The 18291-nt window shown below is 36.9% G+C and overlaps 1 long non-coding RNA gene across 1 annotated transcript; it reads right to left on the reverse strand.

Annotated features, from left to right (window-relative positions):
* Positions 1-2088: 2088 nt before the first annotated feature.
* LOC148737679 (uncharacterized) lies at positions 2089-7587 on the reverse strand. Its single transcript, XR_015996585.1, has 3 exons — positions 7519-7587; positions 5434-5505; positions 2089-2127 (listed from the first exon to the last, which is right to left on the reverse strand). It is a non-coding gene; the product is annotated as an uncharacterized LOC148737679 (long non-coding RNA).
* Between the last annotated feature and the right edge of the window lie 10704 nt (positions 7588-18291).

Here is an 18291-nt window from a genome sequence, read left to right on the forward strand (position 1 = left end):
AATAATAAAGTTGAGAGGGTGCTATGGTTTCTTTACTCTCAAACCATCTCTAGCCTCGTTTTGTTCGCCAATGATAACGAGGTAAATTTTAGCTGGAAGAAATGTGCGTTCGAGCTTAGCAAATGGCAAAAAGGCAAGAACGTGGTGGGCAAAGCTTTGACTCAGGACCCTTAAGACTTCTGACTTAGGATTTTAAACAAATCAGAGTCAGCTTTTAATGAAATTAAAAGGTGCTCTAGTTTAGTCATGGAGTAAAGACCCAATCAATAAGTGCATAATGATTATTAATAGTGATGTGAATATTCACATCAGCATAACTGTTTTGACTCTTGCAGCTTGCTTGTGTTCTGTCGTTCGTTCGTGGAAAGTTTTACCAGTCTGGCTTATAATGAAGTAAGACGATTGAAGATGCGATGCTGTGAAAAAGTGATGTATAGAGCTTGATTTGTATTAGCTCTAATGGTTCGAATCAGGAATCATTTTTGTATTTTCATTGGTTTCTGTGCCACGCTGCTATTACTTATGGGCTATGGGGTGTCCTGAGGGCCTGAATGGGGTTTATTGTTTGGTGTTATTTGCCCATATTTTTTAGTGTTTACTGTTTCCCACGCACGAGATTACTGTGTGGTGGATGTCCTCCCCTGTGTGGGATAGGAGGGAAGGTGAGATCGTTACATGGACTGAAGCGGCTGCCAAAGGCGCCTGATAATACTGACGTCCGATCTCAACCTTATCATTGTAACTAGACACGTTTGTTGTTTAGAGTGCTTAAGACTTTCTACTTTCTAGTTTCTACTTTCTCTCTCTGTTAAATTAGCCATATTTTTAACCTTTACTGTTCTTGAAAAAAATACTGTTTAGTGTTTGAAAGGAAATCTCAAAGTTCTTTTAGAATTTTTAAATCTTATCTAGTCTTTTAAATTCTGCATAAAAATTAAGAAAATCACTCGCGAATAGTGAGCCAAAGCTGAAATGCTCTTGTCTACATTCTGGGGAGTACTAGGACGAATCAGCGTTTACGAATGTAAAGGGAAATGGCGGTAAGAAGCGAAACAACAAAGAACAAAGCGGGAGCCCTGCTGTCAGCTATATATTCCAGTACGCCATCGTGTACAAGAGTAACATTTCAAGAGGATGCTCAAGATATTCCAGGGACAGGCAATGAAGAACGAGTCGACCAGGATACAAATATTCCACGAGCTATAGACGAAGTACCGAGAATCACCTTTGTTGACGAATGCATTCTCGGAGTTATCGCATTTGGTGACGTGACAGACCTCCCCGAGCAAGAGGATGAATTCGACACCGACTCCAAGAGCGATGCGGACAATGCTACAGACATAACGTTCAGCACAATTGGTCGCGCCATCCACGCTCATTTCCGCCTTGATCTCTAGAAACATCTGGGACTATCATGACAATCAGGACTATTTAGGTATGGAATATAATTAAATGCTTTTGGCCAGGATGGAGTAACATGTCTGTCATATTTGTTGACCATTATGTCAGTATTGTGGGTACTTTAGCCAGTCTTATCGGTAAAAGAAATAGTCTGTCATTGCATTCATTACTAGTCAAGTTTAAACACTCATTTATGTTGGAAATTGGCCGAAAAACCTCTTTGATACGATAAACATGGGCCAAACATAGATATTTCCCATTTTAGGCCGTGGTTTGTTTGTATATGGGAAAAAAAAATAATGTTACAATGAAATTTCTAATGTTAGTGTTACAATTACCAAAAATTGACTGTTTAATGTTATTTAGCCGAAAAAATAAGTGTTTAGTGTTATTGAAGTACCCCCATTCAGACCCTCTGTCCTAGGTGAGTAAAAAGGCACTGGTGCGAGAGAGCAGAGATATGTCTATTTCTGTGAAAGAAAAGAGCGAAACGAGGAACTAGCGAAACAGATATCTTCTGGCGCGGAACTGAGTAATGTACTACATCTAAACATCATTTAAAACGTTTTATGAAGTCCCTTAATGCGGCTAGAGCTGCATGGAGCTGGAGCACGGACCATCCATTAAATATTAACTTATGAATGTGTTACTTACAGGTGGTACAGCTTGGAGTTGTAATTGAAGAGTCCAGGTGGTAGCTCCTTAATTTGGTTATCATTCAAGGACCTAAGAAATGGAGATAGCCTAATTTAAGATCTGTCCTCGATTCCAGGAGTTAGTCGTAATTGAGTCCTTTTCACCATTGTTTCTAAAAATTGGTTTAGATAAATTGGGTATAGGTCAAAGTAGCATTAGAGGAGTGTTACGAATTCACTTAATGAACAAAAATGTAGCAAATTAGTAAACTCCTAACATTTTTAACACATTCAAAGTGTTTCTTATAAAAATTTTTTCAAAATAGAAAATAATCCCAAATATATTTCCAGTTCTTCATCATGTGGCACGTTGGGAGCGAATCAAAGAGTAGAGGCTGTTTGGGATTAATGATCAACTGACGCTTTGTCAGCCAATAAAGATGCTGAAAATTTGATCCTGTATTTTCATAGACCAAGTATTACAAATTTGTGGGATACATTACTCGCGAAAGGACATGTGTTTCGGTATAGTTCTGAAATAGTTAATGTAAAGTTAATAACTTACAGACTACTCAGGCTGAATAGTTTCGCAAATCAGTCATTAGGAATTTTGTCTTAACGTTCTGAGTGCGTATGGAAATTTTAGCGAAATATTTTAGGGGATAACATACGTCGTTAAATAGCTACAGTAGGCTGAGGTACTGATTGGAACCCAAATCCCAATAGCAAGAATAATAACTTAGGTGCGCATTCAACATTTTGTTTTGTTTTTTTTGTTGTTTCGTTTTGTTTTTTTGCGTTTTGTTTTGTTTTGTTTTTGATTTTGTTTCTCTTTTGTTATATTTGTTTTTCCACCTTGAATGGCTATCTTTTCTTTGGTGCTAAAGATGTCTGACTGAGCATTCCTTGAACCTTGCAAAACATCTGCACCCCTGATACATTTTGGTCTGGTACACTTATTCTAGAGTATTTGACATTGAGAAAATGCCAACTAACTGCAAGTAGTCTTTACCACTAAAACGAGAAGCCCAACTACGCAAAACATACATAAGTAGTACATTTCGCCATTGAAAAGCGCAGCGAATCATCTCTTACCACGAAACACATGTTGATATGTGGTCTTTTAACTGCGTGCATTTTAATTCGGTGGATCCAAAGTTTTTATTTCCTTCCCTCGAGAATGATAAGTTCCCCAGCCTATCGAGCCTGATTATTGTTGTGGAGATCTCTGCTTAAATAGTAAAGTTGAGAGAGTGCCAAGAATTTAAGATTTGACTAAAGTTTTTAAACCACTCAAAGTCATCTTGTGATAAAATTTAACAGAGACCTAATCTGTAAGTGCACAATGATTACTAATATTTGTGACTATTCATATCAGCATAAATGTTTTGATTCTTGCAGGTCCTTTGTGTTCAATCCATTTTTTGTGAAAAGTCTAGCCAGTCTTGCTGATGATGAAGTAAGGCGATTGGACACGTGATGTTGTAACCAGTTATATCTAAGGCTTGATTTGTATTAGCTTTAATGGTTCGAGTCATAAATTATTGCCGTATCGTTCTCAGTCTCCGAGCCACAGATATCAATAATATAACGTGCTAGTGAGCGTTCTAAAAGAGTAAATAGGAACTAGGACGAGGGGACAGAGATTGATCTATTTTCGCACGGGAAAAGAGAGAAACCAGTAACTACAGTTACCCCCTAGCCTGTTACGGGACTGAGAAGAGAGCACTGAAGTAACATCATTTCAAAATTTTTATGAAGTCCCTTAATGCAGCTGAGGCTGCATGGAACTGGAGTTTGGAGAAACATTACTTTGATCAATTTTTCAAATAGCCAACTTTTTTCAGTTCAGCATATGCATTCATTGTATGCAAAGAGTCCACATCATTCAATTATTTTTATCATGATTGCTCGCGTCGAGGGAAAAACCACATGGAAGGTGTTCCTATGATTTGTTTTGAAACTAAATGAGATAAGTTAGTTACGATTGAAATCGTATTTGTGGTAAATACAAAGCCGTGATTTGAAGATTAAGGTAAATTTGGCTTTCAGAACAGTTTTTTAAAGGTATCGTAGTGATATTATAACTTTTGATCAGGTGATGACATGGGTTGAATAAATTAGATTAATAAAAGTAAATAGCGTCCCTTCAACAACTTTTTTGAAAGGTGTGGTACTGCTGATAATGAGAAAGGTATTTGAATCAAAATTTGGAATCGCATTTTTGGTAAATGATTTGAGTCAATTCAGATGTTTTAAGCCTGTGATGGTATCAGTATTAGTCCCTCAAAATTTTGTGTCGTGGAGCACGCAATGGATGTTTTTCACGCAAAACTCTTACAGCTCGAAAAATCGAATGAATAAATCATTACGCAGTTTTTTTGATGTTGTGCGTAAACGTTCATTGGGGTTTTGAAATGATTTTTTTCTTTTCTTTTCTAGAATAATTCGTTGTCAATGGTCATTAAGATGTGTTCCCTTATAAAAACGAAATAGATGTCCTCAAAGAGCGGAATTCGTCACCTATCATGGTTAGAAATCTTATTTAAGTATCCAGAAACTGATGAGAAAAGACACTTGCCTCTGTTTAACTCACACGCTCTAACAGTCATGCCACTCTCTTTTAATCGCATACCTTATTATAGGAATATAACGAAGCATGTTAATAACGCGAAGAAAATTTACGCGTCATAAAATTAACGCGAATTTTCCAAAAGTTATGTTTACATACATTTAATTAACGCGAATTTCCGTGCGGTGTGTTGCATAATTAAGACGTGAATTTAATATTTTTCGCACTCATTTCGTTAGAAAACAACAACGGCCAGCAACAAAATTTGCTCTCTATTTCCGGTAAAAAAAACATAAGAAATGAAATGAGATGACAAAAATGCGATAGACATTTTGCGCAAGAAAGTTGAAGAAGTGAGTTATCCCCTCAGAGAAGACGATCGCTACACTGATGAACCTAAGGACATTTTGAACTTAATAGTAAAGGATGATGCGTCAACCGACTCTGACGGTGACGTAGAGGAATTGTGGCTTTGCTTATAATAAAGGTGTCTTTAAATAACGATGCTTTTAATTAACGTCATTTTAATTAACAATGAGGTAATTTAAGATACATAAAATTAACGCGAATTTTTGAAGTTCGCGTTAATTACATGCATTGTTAATTTCCTATAATAAGGTATTAAGGCTATCGGAGACCCTTGAACTTAATTACTTTAAGACCCAGCTTTTAACAAAAACTGTAGCTTTACAAACTCTTTCTGATGCAAGAAACCAAAAAAGGAGCTTAACATCAATGTTAATGAGATTGCACTGTTAATGAAGAGATTTTGAGGTCATATTCTGAACAATCCATCAAACATTAACTTATGAATGTATTACTTACAGGTGAGTCAACTCGGAGTTGTTATTGAAGACTCCAGGTGGTAGCTCCTTGATTTTATTTCCATTAAAGTACCTAAGGAATGGAAATAACTAAGTTTAAGATATATGCGTTATTAACCAAGCGTGAGGTCAAGAGGGCTGGATATTGGCCGAATTCTGTTTTTGCATTTTTATTGACCGCGATTTTAAAGAAGCGCCCAGGCGTTAATTCGAGGAAGTACGTTAAACAGAACTAGTTGATTTGGTTTAACAGAAGCCATGCAACTTTTCAAGATATAATTCCCTGATAGGATTATTACATTTACAGATAATTCAAGATTTTTGCAACGCAGTTTGACGCATTTACGCATAAGTAATTATGCTGGAATCATACTCGATCTTCTGGCAACAGCATTATACACAAACTTATGCTGATATAATTCATCCGTGCCTATCAGTGACCGTCAAATAGCTTCAATTAAGGTCTTTCAGATCTCACTATTTTTACTGCTCATCGGTTCTGGATCTCGAAGACTCTTTGGATCTACGGACTGCGAGGCCAGTCTCCAAATGTTTCTAAATATACTAACTTTAAAATCATTCTCAGTATTACAATTTTCACCCAAACACATACATATTTCATTGAGTGACCGTCTTTTCACTCCTTAAAAATGGAATGTTCTCTGCCTAGCATATGAGAGAATCGCTCAGACAGGGTGTATATCATCTCCTCAGCGAATAAAGTGGCACGTGTCTCTGGGATTTCAAAAGAAACGTCATGCTATCTAACTTTTTTAAACTTACTCAGCTATTTGCTAGTCTCCAAAACCGAAACAGTCATGACGGACAAATTCCAAGAGAATTGCAATATTGTTTTTGTAGGATTGCTGATTTGAGAAACCAAAAGGCTCCAACTAGTATTTCGGTAAGGACAGATGTCAATCAGCCACAGTTTAGAAACCACGCGTCATTGTATTAGAAAGGACAAAGGAGTTACCGGCGGTTTGGATTCTCTATTTTATAACTTCAAAACGCTTCCCAACGAATCTGTTGCTGGATAAAGGACCACCGCTGAAAGTGCGAGAAACACTCGCAAAAATGTAATTAAATGATAAACTCTGATCTTGGAGGGCCGGTCTAAGATTTCAATGAATGTCACTGTCAGGCTGCATTCGTACGGCACCCGAGCTAAATTATTTCTGAGATGGGGATCAAGAGGGGAAAGGAATTCACTAGACTGAATCGAATCGGACTGTTATCATGTATTAAAGTAACCTATGAATTATATAAGGTCGTCTATTTGAGGTTCCATTTACCTTAAAAAGAAATTATTTGGGTCTCGTTCCAGTCTAAATATTTTCAATAAAATCAAGAAAGCCGTCGAAGCTCTGCGTAGCAGTGTAAGTGTTTCCAACAAGTTCTTTATCGACTTCAAGTGATGTTTCGCCATAAATCGCCATAACCTGCTGTGCGCTCTTTTTCATATATTGCCTGAGATCCCTATATCGCGGTCGACATATACCGAACAGACGGTGTGGTTATCATTTCTTGTGATAATCATATCCAGTGTACGGTTACAATCAGTGATCGCCTCTGGCAGGTCTACGTTCAATAAGACATAGCTCTAGAAACTACAAAGCTCGGTCAAAATCACCTTTTTGACGTACTTTTTTCACACCAAACGAGAAATACGATACATTTTTATCGGTTTCTCTCGCCTTGATGAAACCTGAAATAAGTGCCAACTTTCTTGACAAAATGTGGATTGTTTTCAGGGAAATTTAACCGTTGGGATTCAACAATCCAGAACAACCAGGCTCTAAACTGTTGCATAGAGCTCGTACTGCAAACGTTTATGGTGCAGACTTTCTCGTCTTCGTTTGGTGGGGAGATAGGGTTTGTGAAAAGGGACTGGGGGCTTTGGGGCGGGGATGTAGAGTTAGACCGGCGGTGTTTTATCACTCGCCGTGCGTTGAATTTTTTTCTCCCCCGACTTTATATTTTTCATTTCAAGTAGTGGAATTCTGCCCGAAACCACCTCAGTCCCTCCCATTACTCACCTGGATGTAACAGCAATAAATAAAGATTTACCTTGGTTGGTACTTACAGTTCTTTGAGCCATGCAATCCTTTTCAAAACTAACAGGGGTAAGGTGAACTGATTATAGGACAAGTCCCTATCAACAAGAAATAATTCCATCAGGTAGTTAGATTTACATTGTTAAATGATGCTGAGAACTGTACATGACCCTCACCGAGTGGAGAGGGCTAAAAAAGTTGCTGATTTAATTTTCACTTCAAAATAAATGGTAACGATGGGCCTTAACGTTACCAAATATCAGTTAACTATGATTTCCTATCTCATCTGAGACAAATAACATTGCTCTATTAGCTTTGAAGGAAAGGTTATTGATTAATATGAAGGACTCTCCAAACAAGTAGCCATGATAAAACTCTTTGGTAAAAGTATTACATAGGAAGGTAATTCACGATTTCACTAAATCGGTGAAAATTTTGACTTTTATGATTTTTGAGTTATCAAAAAAATAACAACTCTATGTCAGCGTTAAGGATGGTATGCCACTCATACCAATCAGATTGCCGCACTTCTGGTGTATCACAAACCAATCAGATTGTCTCATAGGAGTATATATCACGTGCCAATCAGATTGCCGCATTTTTGGTGTATCACAAACCAGTCAGATTGTCGTATTAGAGTATGAATCAAGTACCAACTAGATCAGAGAACTGGGGTATGCTTGCACGAATTAGAATACTGTCCCTCATGCCAATCATGTAAGGAAATTAGGGTATTACAATAAGTTGCGAAGGAATCAATCCAACTTTGACACATGTCAAGATTAAAATTAACGAGAATCGTGAGCTCATCTAGCTAGTGTAATAGTTCATGTCCTTCGTGGGGACTTTTTTCGCTATGATTGGTCGGGATTAGAAAGGTCGTCTGGCCGAAATTTTCCTACCACTAGCAAGTTAAAACATGTTTTGTAAACCGGTCCTTTGCATCAATGATATTCGATTGTTAATCTTGTTTTTGCCTACTGGTTGCTCTTTTTGCAAAGGTTGAAAAGAACACTAAGTTGTTTCGAATTTCTGCGTCGACTGCCTTAGTAAATATCCGTTTCTTTGCTTCTGAAAGTTCTCCATGAATTAAACGTTGTACTTCTGAATGGTCCAAGCGAGTTCAATATTAAAGCAAAAGACCGCACTTTCTATCGATCGGTCCACTGGCGTAAAAACCCACGCGGGAAGGAAAAAGTCGTAATGGGGTATACCTCAGCGGTAATAAATTAAAGAAACTTTATGCCCTCTAACTTTTAAAATTTTCGCAGCCTTTGCTTGTCTTCAAAATTAAAGTAAAATGGTCAAGACGAACTAATTCTGAGAATCAGGTAGATATCCTCGCCGGAATGCTGATTTAGGGTTACTGTCAACAAGATAGAGTGCACAAAAACATCGTCCCATGTTGCGCTTGTATAGAAGAAACCCCAATACATATATTCATAGACTTAGAGTAGCTAGCGAGCTAAGAAATAATGATGATAATAACAATAATAATAATAACAATATTAATAATAATAATAATAATAATAATAATAATAATGGTGGCAAGTAGTGCAGACGTGCTTTAAGTTTATCCGTTAAATTAAAGTCCGCGCCTATCGAAAGCAAGCCAAATTCACAGCGCCAAAACATATTGCGAGAAGAAAAACATTTTAAAATTGGTGCAAAATTGTTTAAATTAGCTATGTTTGCTAGACAGGTTAAACCTGTCGGAATGCAAAAGTACTGAAAGTTGTCACTGATATCACTTGGTATGCACTGATATATTACATAGAAAACTTTATAAACTCATTTTTTTTTTTTAACTGACCCCCATTTTAGAGGCAGGGTTTCTGCTCTAATGTATTTATGGAATTGTGTACATAAAGGTTTGACCACTAAACCCTTTACATGCTAACAACAGTATGAATATTCTCCATACTGTTCTCAATACATTTTCCAAGGAGCTGACAAGGAGAATTTGTTTAACAATCAAGAGCCTCTTTAGTTAGTAATTATTTCCTTCATTCTCGTGACTTTATGTTTAATTTGGGGTTAATATTGTAAGAAGAATTTAGATGCTGGTCACTGTTAGGGGTCAAAGGGTTAATAACTAATGACTCAGCATTTTGCTTGTTATGTTGACACAATGCATTTGTTTTAGTAATGGATTTGTCTTACATAAAAGGTACAAAAAGTTGCAGCTTGATAGTTTTAAGAGCAGGATGAAGTATACAAAGATAAATAAAATTTGTATTTAAAAGGAGTAATTCTCTATACTGATAGGATAATTGCATAGGTGAATCAGACCTCATTGTTAGTCAAATAGTTAAGAAGCTTTTAGCTGTTATGTTAAGGTAAAACCATACTTTTATTTATTTACTTCAGTGTATTTCTTTCTACAAGATATAAAGATTAAATTTTAAAATATATGCCTGTATTAATAAACATATTTCCTTCAGAACTTTGCTTCATATTACATTCAGGGATGTCATTCTTTTGCTATATGAAAGTTTCGTGACATTAAGGCCTTACTAAACATTAGCAAGTCTTGCTGTTACCTAATTAATTGTGAGGCTAGATCGTATTCAAATTCAATAGCTTTTGTAAATTTTAGTCTTTTCCAAATCCTTCTCGATCATAACGCAGCACGTAAAATGAGGTTCAAATTATTGGTTATCTAGACCTAGTGAAGCTGACATGAGAGCCACCAAATCGATTTTACCGCCGTTCGCACAAAATCAAAATGCAATGGAACTTAAAGTATTTTGTCTAAATATAATTCATCCAGACGGCTAGGGGATTTTCAATTTTTTCATATTGCACACCTCCAGGCGCTATTTAGGGAGGGCCGCTCTTAAGTAATTAAGTTTAATTTGATCTACAAAAAAACTCGGCCAAAGTCGCTCACCATGTAAAAGTTTGTTTAGAATGACATTATTTTATTACTTTCTTTATATTTATATCCGAAGTTATCACTTCGAATTTCTGAAAAAAGGAGCTTCTTCCTGATCAATGTTGTACACTTTTCTCATCCAAAAAATATTTCTATCAGATTTTAAAAACAATTTTCATCTAAAAGACTTGAAAAAAGGACAAAATAGAAACAACACACCAGACCCCCATTGCACCCTAATTCTAGCACATCCCTTAATCCAGTTTAACAGAAATATAAACAACAGTAAATAGTCAAATTGAAGTACGGTTATAAGGAACCGGGAGTCTCTGCAAAGGCCTTAAAGAATCGGTGGGGGTCGTGAGTTATCTAACACCTTCCTGTATTTTGTGATAATGTGCAGAGAAGAGAGCTGAATCGTTCACCACTGGTATTTTGTTACTTCATTGAGCTAAAGAAACATGGTTCGGAGACACTGGAATGGGGGGTCTGGATTTAGGAAGGACTAGTACACGGGATTCGTACCCCTAGCTCCTAAGTCTTGAACATTTTTTTCACATCCAAATAATTTGTAAATTTCGCGTATACCATGATAATGTTTCATAGACGCTTGGAAAGAAATAAAGGGAAATGACATCATCGTTTACAGTTATTGCACTGTAACTGAAATGACTGGCTCATTTAAGCTGGGTTGTCACTATAGGTGTCACTATATAAGCTGCTTTTTCTTTTTTTTTTTGTTTTTTTTGTTTGTCTTTTTGTTTTGTTTGTGCTTTTTCATTTGTTCGTGCAAAGATGGATAAACAGAAGAAGACTGAAACACAGCCTTGAACACTGAACTACATAGAACATTCTTGACTTGACAACGAGACTTCTTAAGGAAGAGGGAAAAGGTCTAACGGTAAACTTGACCCTAGAATGATCCCTCAACAAACTCCCTTACAAATTTTTCTTCGATAATCTATTTTTGCGAACGAATACAATGCCTGTTTTAGAAACAAATTTCTTAGTCTATGTTTAGTACGGCTTTACTCGGGACATGACCACTGATATACATCAAATATGCAATATAACACACGCATTCAAATCTCTGTTTTGAAGGTGGGATTTGAATTGTTCTTCTTACACCAATATTAAGAGAGACTCCAAACTTACAGCCTACTCAGCTGGGTATTGTGACTGAAAATGCCTGATGGTAATTTCTTCAAATGGTTGTTGCTCACGGACCTGTCAAAATTTAGTAAATGTAGTGTCAATTACATAGTATTTGACAACAAATTTCAGAGAGAAAATGTGGTCGAATCTATTCCTCGTGTACTGCATGATACCAGGGCCTAAAACATACACTTCATCAAACCAATGTTGTCATTGACCTGATATCTCCATTTTAGTCTGACATCTCAAGGCACCAGAGAGGATAGCAAGCTATGATCTGTGTCAATATATATAAATTGAGACAAATTCGATCTCTTTAGCTCTGAGAACTCTCATAGTGGACTCAACAAAGGTGGACTGCACTTAAATTTTAAAGGTAATGAGCAGTTTTATAATAATTTTAAATCGCACCTAGAATGAGATAATGTGCTGTCCGTCAATGCCGTGCGGGATCAATTAAACAACCAAAAGGCCAAAAAATCTGTCTTAATATTACCTCCTTTGCGCGGTTTTAGAATGGCATCACTAAATATTAATCAATTAATTACTCATATAGACGAATTAAGAATCATATTAGCAAATAATGATATCGATATTGTTTCCATAAATGAAACGAAACTGAACGAGAGTATTCGAGATCAAGAAGTTCATATTCCGGGATACGAAATAGTTCGCCGCGATAGACTAAAAAAATGCGGCGGAGGGGTATGCTTCTATGTAAAAACTTCAATCGACTTTACAGTACGAAATGACCTACACATGGATACACTAGAAAATCTTTGCTTGGAAATCCATAAGCCAAATTCAAAATCTTTTGTGATTGTTACTTGGTACAGACCACCTGACTCTCCTATTGGCATTTTTTCAACTTTTGAATCCCTAATTGGGAGATTGGATAGTGAAAATGTAGAATTTTTTGTACTGGGAGACATGAACTGTGACATGATCACGACTCGATATGACAATAACACATCCAAATTAAGGAGTATTGCTGATGTCTACGGACTCGAGCAGCTTATCTCTGAACCGACGAGGATAACACCCACCTCATCAACTCTAAATGATTTAATTTATACCAACTGCTCGGATAAGATTGCATGTTCGGGAGTTTGTCATATCGGAATAAGTGATCATAGCATGGTGTATGTATATAGAAAACTTTCCCTGAATGGGATGTCTAACGGACATAATTCTATTACATACAGAAATTTCCGAAATTTCGATCGCCAAAAGTTTCGTTATGATATTCTATCTCAATGTTGGGATAATGTATACGAGTCTTCCAACCCAAACGTGATGTGGCAGCAATGGAAATGTACATTTCTGGCTATCGCTGACAAACATGCCCCACTGAAAACGATGCGCGTTCGTTCACGGAGCTCTCCGTGGATTACCTCTGAATTGAAAGACCTTATGCATAATAGAGACATATTAAAAATCAAAGCTGGCAAGACAAATGATCCTAACGATTGGGCATTATTTAAGAAACAAAGAAATATAGTCAATAAGCAAATACGCTCAGCTAAGCAAGCTTATTACCAAAATAGTTTTAATAAGCAAACCAGCGACTCCCGAAAGACCTGGCAGACTATAAACGAGCTAACTTCTCGAAAATCTGGGAAAACGCCAGTGGCGTCACTAAAAGTGAACGGATTAACGATAACTAATCCGTTGGAGCTATCAAACGAATTCAATAACCACTTTGCTAATATTGGTCCAAAACTTGCCAGTGAGATAAATTGTGATAGTGGTAGCTATCAAAGATATCTTACCGCAACAGATAAACGGTTTAAGCACCAACCCACCAATCCAACTAAAGTATTTTCACTTTTAAATAAACTAGACAAGTCAAAGGCAACAGGCCTTGACAAAATATCTGCTAGGCTTATCAGGGAATGTGCTGATCTCATTTGTGTGCCGATATGTGATATTTTCAATCAATCTATTAGCCAAGGGACGTTCCCAGACGTCTGGAAATATGCAAGGATTACCCCTCTTTATAAACAAGGTGACCGCGGTGATGCTAACAATTACCGCCCAATATCGGTGATTCCAATAATGGCGAAGGTGTGTGAAAGGATAGTTTATGAACAGTTATATGCCTATTTGGAAGAGCACGATATTTTATGTCAAAACCAATCAGGGTTTCGTGCTAATCATTCAACTGTAACAGCTTTGTTGGAAGCGACAGATTCTTGGGCATATAGTATTGATAACGAGAAAATCAATGGAGTCATTTTTCTAGATTTGAAAAAAGCTTTTGACACTGTTGATCATCAGATCCTTCTATCGAAACTAAACTATTATGGTATACATGAAAAATCTTTCAGATGGTTTCAGTCATATTTGGAAAACCGAACACAAAAATGCTCTGTCAACGGGTCGCTATCCAGTAGCTACTCGTTGACTTGCGGCGTCCCTCAAGGGACCATTCTCGGTCCATTATTGTTCTTATTATATATCAACGATCTTCCAAATTGCATATCAAATTGTAAACCGAGAATGTATGCCGATGACACGCACCTCACATATGCGGGAAGCAATCTTGAGAACGTTCAGTTTTGTCTAAATGAAGACCTAGAAAACGTCTTCAACTGGCTACAAGCGAACAAACTCACGTTGAACATGACTAAAACCGAATTCATGCTAATAGGGTCGAGGCAGAGACTGAATACTCTCACAGCTTCACCAACAATTAGAATGAACAATACTCAAGTGAGCCAGGTTTCAGCTACAAAATCGCTTGGTGTAATAATAGACGATAAACTCGATTGGCATAGTCACATCGAAAAACTAACGAAAAAGATCGCCTCTGGTATCGGGGCCCTAAAGCGAATTAGGCACCTGATCCCAGCATCAACCTTACATCTCATCTACCAAGCTTTAGTAAAACCTCACTTTGATTACTGTGACATTGTTTGGGGTAGCTGTGGGAAAACGCTACGAGACAAACTGCAGAAATTGCAGAATAGAGCAGCCCGTGTGTTGACATTCTCTAACTATGATGCTGATGCAACTGAGCTACTCGAGTTTTTAGGGTGGAAAAATCTTGCACGCCAGCAGGAAATCCATAAAGCCACCATGATGTTTAGATGTCTGCACGGGCTAGCTCCAAGGTATCTATATTCAAAGTTTACGTGGCGTGACTCTGCTTATGACCTCAGGGACTCTGAAAATAAGCTTAATGTTCCACTACCGCGCACTAATTATTACAGAAAAGCTTTAGCTACAATGGCGCCACATTATGGAACAGTTTACCACGCGATATAAGGAACACAGAGTCTCTGGGGTTATTTAAACGTAAGATCAATGACATTTTTTAAGTCTAACGCACGGCATTCACGGAAAACAGCTTTAGTGTTATAGTATGTAGTTTTAATTTTAAATATCTTAGCGAATGTGATATGTATTTTTATAGGCTGATGAATTGATCGTGTCTAAATAAAGATTACAATACAATAGAACAACTTGATTCTTTACAAATGTTTTCTTCACCCTCCTCCTATTACCATTTTTTTTTTAAAAGAAGGCTTGACATTACACAGATAAATGAGATTTGTATTTAAAAGGAGTAATTCTCTATACTGATAGGATAATTGCATAGACGAATCAGACATCATTGTTAGTCAAATAATAAACAAGCTTTTAGCTGGTAGGTTTAGGTAAAACCATACTTCTATTTATTTACTCCAGTGTATTTCTTTCTACAAGATACAAAGATTAAATTTTAAAATATTTGCTTGTATTAATAAACATATTTCCTTCAGAACTTTGTTTCAAATTACATTCAGGGTTGTCATTCTTTTGCTATATGAAAGTTTCGTGAGAAGGTCTTACCAAACATTTGCAAGTCTTGCTGTTACCTAATTAATTGTTAAGCTAGATCGTATTCAAATTCAATGGCTTTTGTAAATTTGAGTCTTTACCAAATTCTTCTCGATCATAGCGCAGCACGTAAAATGAGGCTGTTACCCTTTAATGTTTTACTGAATAAGTAATTTGAAGTTGCGTAGTTTGCGTGACAACGATATTTGACTCGCCGCTGTAACTTTGAAGCACGCGACCATCCTCAGGAATTTTCTCCAAGTACCGTTTCTTGAGAAACTTCTCTCCCTTAAATCTCGCCGGAGACTAAATTTCTCTGCTGTGTCGAGCCTTTGGAAACTGAGCGTGATTTTCTCACCATTCTTGGTCTCTCATCCCATAGTTGCATTTATTTTCTGCCAAAGGAACCCTCCTTATGCATTGTTTCTCCGTATAAAAACTTCATCTTGGTATTCCAAAACCGGTCTCCTCTCTCTGTCTCATCCTCCATGCCTAAATGCCTACAAACATAGTTTGTTTGATGTGATCGCGCTGTCATTATTTGCCGTCACTTTTGAATAGGCCTTTACTTTTCGTGCCAACTGCCGCTGACGATTTCTCCGCCAGCGCGCATCAGAGTTGCGGGAGGAGAACCCTAGGCAACTGACCATCATTTGCTTGGGTGCTAGGAATTCATCTACAATGACTGATCTGCGGCTCAATATTCATGATTTCCATGCCCCATATCCTGAGCCACCTCTGCAGGATCTGCTATGATTCCAGTGTGTTCTCCTATTTTAAATTTGTCTTCTAGGAAGGCCTTCTGCTTAGCACTAAAATGGAAAGCCTTTCTCGAAGATCACAATGCCCAGCTCTGCGGTAACTCCTGAATTCTTTACTCTGCAATCTCAGAATTGGCAATATAGTTCTGTGCACTAGATCCTTCCTGATGTTTTTCAAAAGCATCTTTGCCTTGTCGAGAAGCGTGTGCCTTCCCTCTGTAAATATGCACTTGCCGTACTGTATACGCCGCAACACTTTGCAGTGGTGCTGAAAAGTACTCACAATCCTTCAACTTAAAAAGAAAAAAAATATCGGCGTGTTTGTTGGCAATGGATGCAACTTCTCTTCTTAAACGATGTCTTCTGTCTTTTCTTGAAGAGGAGACTGCTTTTTTTTCAAAGAAAAGGATGTCTTGCCATTTCTTTGTCCACCTAAATGAGTGAAATAATGAAAAAAAAAAACAAAAATTGCCCAAAAACTTAGTTCACGACGGATTTGGACAAATAACGCTTCAGAGTGTTCCTAAATACGCGTTCTCTCCATTGAGAAAATCGTTGGTCACATTTATGGTTCGGTTTATTCTCAAGCGAAGTTCAAATATTGTTTATCTAGACCTAGTGAAGCTGACATGAGAGCCACCAAATCGATTTTACCGCCGTTGGGGTAAAATCAAAATGCAATGGAACTTAAAGTATTTTGTCTAGATATAATTCATCCAGACGTATATTCTGCCAAAGCTAGGGTATTTTCAATTTTATCATATTGCACACCTCCAGGCGCTATTTCGGGTGAGCCGCTCTTAAGTAATTAAGTTTCATTTGATCTAAGAAAAAATTCGGCCAAAGTCGCTCATCATGTAAAAGTTTGTTTAGAATGATGCTATTTTATTACTTTCTTTGTATTTATATCCGAAGTTATCACCTCAATTATTTGAAAAAATGAGTTTCTTCCTGTTCAATATTGTGCACTTTTCTCATCCACAAAATATTTCTATTAGATTTTAAAAACAATTTTCAACGAAAAGACTTAGAAAAAGGACGAAATGGAAACAACACACCAGACCTCTATTGCACCCTAATTCTAGCGCATCCCTTAATCCAGTTTAACAGAAATATAAACAGTAGTAAATGATAAAATTCAAGTACGGTTATAAGGAACCGGATGTCCTCTATAAAGGCCTTAGAGAGTAGGGGGTTCGTGAGTTATCTAACACCTTCCTGTATTTTGTGATAATGTGCAGAGAAAAGAGCTGAGGTGTTTACCAATGGTATTTTGTTACTTAATTGAGATAAAGAAACGTGCTTTAGAGACACTAGAATATGGAGTCTGGATTTAGGAAGGACTAGTACACGGGATTTGTACCTCCTCCAAAATCTTCAGCACTTTTTTCAGATCAACAAAATTCTTAAATCTCGCGTAGGGGATAAGGGGTGAGTAAATTAACAGCAATGGTTTTGAGTGGGAAATATTGGATTAGTCATATAAAAAGTATATTGAAAATATTTTGTTAAAGATTACATAAAAGCTGTTTTATTGTGCACGCACAGATTCATATGATACGATCAGGCTTATTTCCCAAGACAGGAAGGCCGGAATAAAATGTGTATCTCTGTTGAGGAATCAGCGGGAGCTTTTAAAAATCAAAAGAAACCTGACATAGTAGTCTTGCATTCAAGCTCTATTGGACAAACTTTGCATATTTTATGATTAGTGATGTTCATTTTTAAGGGTGGATAAGTAGGATTATTCGCACACGGATTTGTCGAAATCTGAATAAGCTGAAAGTTTGAAGTAAAGTAAAGTAAAGCAAACTTTATTTACACAGGGTAGCCCATTCAGCTCTAAGGCTGGTATCCATAGGGGCCCTGTATTGAAAATAATTTACATCAAATTTCTAGAATAGATATATATGTATATATAATGACTAAGATTTTACAACTACATTAACAGCCTAAAACTACAAAGCTAAAACACAATTAAAACATAACAAGTAAATAAAATATCAAATTTATCAAAAATTACGGTAAAAGGAAATGTTTTGCTCGGCGACAGAACGTTTGAATGTTTTCACTCTTCACAATGTTTAAAGGAAGTTTATTAAAAATTTCTGCGCCAGTAGAAAGAAAGGTCCTTCTCCCAAAATTCTGTTTTACTTTTGGTAGGGATAGCCTCAGACTTTGCC

This window comes from Stylophora pistillata, chromosome 2 (assembly GCF_964205215.1).
Source record: "Stylophora pistillata chromosome 2, jaStyPist1.2, whole genome shotgun sequence".
NCBI classification, from domain to species: Eukaryota; Metazoa; Cnidaria; class Anthozoa; order Scleractinia; family Pocilloporidae; genus Stylophora; species Stylophora pistillata.